The sequence below is a fragment of the Impatiens glandulifera genome, chromosome 2 (assembly GCF_907164915.1).
Source record: "Impatiens glandulifera chromosome 2, dImpGla2.1, whole genome shotgun sequence".
NCBI classification, from domain to species: domain Eukaryota; kingdom Viridiplantae; phylum Streptophyta; class Magnoliopsida; order Ericales; family Balsaminaceae; genus Impatiens; species Impatiens glandulifera.
In genome coordinates this window covers 53,053,642-53,057,057 of record NC_061863.1, presented here as the reverse complement: position 1 = coordinate 53,057,057, position 3,416 = coordinate 53,053,642, and positions in this window count along the sequence as shown.

Sequence of the window (3,416 nt, the reverse complement as noted above, 5' to 3'; positions counted from 1 at the left end):
TGTGGAACTGTCCGTCTTTTACTATAAGAAAATAATTGATCAATTACAGGTTTAATTTTTTTTTATTTCTTTGTACATCTTTATGTGTCGTCTCCCTCTACATATTTGAACTATCTATCATATAAATAGGCTCTAAAATTTTTAAGACAAGAATTTAAAATTGCGTGAAACATTCCTTAAATAACTTTTGATTATAAATTATTTTATTTTATAAATAATATATATATTTTTTTAATATAAACTGCATGATTAATAGATTTAATCATATATTACTTATTTCATAGATAGATAATATTTTTTAAATCTTAATTCTTTAATTAAACCTCTTTAATTATATGTTATTTTTTATTTTATTTCATAAATAAATAATATTATTTATTATTAATAATATCTAATATATATTAATAACTAACCTCTTTTAATCCAATATCTGAACTTAGTGTGACCTCATGTGATTCAATTATAATTAGTATATGTTTAACCCTCTTAATCGTAGTTGACTTCTATTAAAAAAAATACTATGAACTTTTAAAACAAATTGAATTAAAATATCTTCATTTAATTGTCATATTCAGGTTTAATTTGTACATTAAAATAGAGTACATAATTCTTCTACCATGTTAATAGTTTTATTAATTAGACTATTTACATTATAATAAAATATACTATCTTCAATCATTTTCTATATATATGTGTCATTTAACTCAATGATATATTACAAAGTTAATGATTAAAAGGCCATGAATTCGAGATTTCATGAATACTTTTTCATAAATAAAATATTGTTACGTGTTAATTTTATGTTATAAGGGAATCAATTTATCATCCCTGATAGTGTTTGAGATGGTAAAAAAAAATGAAAGTAAAAGTTTAGATTTTAAAAGATATTCTAGTATCAAACAACTCTTAAATTTACCATCAGCCATAACAATTTTGACAAGTTAAATTTTTTATTATAGGTAGATAAATTGAGATAATCATAATTGCGAGAATATATATATATATATATATATAAAAATATTTTTTAATCTTTTAGTTTTGGACAAATGATCTTTATGAATTATCAAAAAATATATATATATATATATATAGAGTAATGATACATACAGCACGCACCTTCACACATCATTTACTTCATTTAAAAAGAAAGAAAAAATATATCTTAAAAAAAAATACAAGAGAGAGAAAAATATTTTCTCTTTCTTTCAAAATGAGGTAGATACTATACGAAAATGTTGTATAAGGTGATATATATATATATATATATATTCATATATTCATCATCAAATTAATAAATATATTGTCTCTATACTCTATTCTTACACAAATATTTAATATACTTATAGATATCTAAATATAAGTTATAAATTTTTAATATTCAATAGATCACTTTAATTAATTTAATTTTTATTATGATAATAATCAATATACGAATTAATTCTAATATACCTAAACAATCGACCTTGCTTGGTGATGCACAATAAGATGGATGTGTATTGAGGTGTCTTTATTGCATAGAAAATGGAGAATCAATCCTAGGTATAAAAACAATAATAATCCTTATTTCGACAAGTCACTTTGATCCATTCAAATGAATTTAGAAATATATATGTAATGAGATTGTTTTTAACAATAGAAAAACTGTTAGATGGTTGGATTATCACTTTGCGTGTTTCATCCTTTGAAAATATTGAAATTTACCATTACAATCACAACTTTAAATATAGTTATGATTAATTAAGGCGAATTGTTAGCATATTAATTAATTAATTAATTAATTAATTAGTAACCCAAGTCCTTGATCAACCTTAATTAAAGTACTTAAGTCTGACTTTATAAAGGAAAACAATGAAAAACTAGAATATTGGTGATATCAACCCAATTATTATTATACAAATTAACACAAAACATAATATATATATATATATATATATATATATATATATATATATAGTTCTCCAAATTATTATTGTACACATGGAATAAGTAGTTGAATTTTATAAATGTAATGGAGCTTAATATAAAAACAATAATAATAATTAGTATGGTGGGCTAGGGATAGTATCGAAGCCTGAGGGATATGCTGGTGGTAGGTCGTAATCTCCATTGCTGCTCACACTCTGCAGGGTCTTGCGACCTGCACTTACAATATTCAAATATTAATCCCTTTTCCAAAAAAAAAAATATACATATATTTATATATATAGTTATTTGATGAGCTTACCAATTATATTACTGTACTGAATTAGTAATTGGGGCTTTGTTGGTTCGTGATCAAGAAGAGACACCATCGCCAACAGCACAACCAAAGCCAAGGCCGTGGCTGAAACATATTTCATGACCATCTTCATCTTCATCATGTGATGATCATCAGACAACTTATTAATATTCATGATCATGTCTCCTTAGTACTTGTAAATATATATTGTAATTAATTTGGGTGTATTAATTCAAGAAGATATGAATATGATGATCATGATCATGTGATATATATAGCTAGAGCATGTGTGACCAGGTCAGGGATCCAGATGGACTTTTTTTAAATAAAATATTTGTATAGAATGAGTTATTGCATATATCATGAGTTTGACTAAGACTAGCTACTTGGACTTTGGATTCTATTTGAATTTTCAATTGTCATTGATGTTTACCCAACTCAATAGCTAAAATTAATCTTTAATTCAATCATTTTACCTTCTTCTAGTTGAATTTTAAAACACGCTTTTCAATTTGAAAAGTTCAAAACAAGAATAATGAATTAAGTTTAGTTTTCTAGATAATTATTATTTCCACCCAGACCAATATATCTTCATCAAATATCTAGTGTAAAAACGCGCTTTACCAGTGCTATTGTACATCAATTTCATTTGAATCGAATCACACCTTCGTGTGGAGTGTTAGTTCGAAATTAGTTTTTGTCAAAAGACCAAGTCTTTTTGTACATCAGATCTCGTGTGAAGCGCGGTTCACAAGAGAGCGTTGTACAACAAATATAGTATAAAACGCACTTTATTTTGATGATATTAAGTGGAATATAAGCTAGGTACTAATATGTGAACAAAATTAATTTGGACTCATTTAAAAATAAATAATTTTAAAGATTGATTGTTATTATTTGGTTTTAGTGAGGGTAAAATATAAATAAATTTATATATATATATATATATATATATATATAAATTAAGTTATTTTAATTAATTTTCTTTTATTTAAATCAATATCAATATCATAAAAATAAAAAGAATTCTTTTTTTTTTATTAATTTATAACATTAAGTTATTTTGTATAAAATTATTTACAAGTTTTTGTATAGCTTTACAAGAGGGCAATGTACATCAATTATCGTGTAAAGTTTGATTTACAGGAGAGCGTTGTACAACAAATATCATGTAAAACACGTTTTATAGAAGACCTAC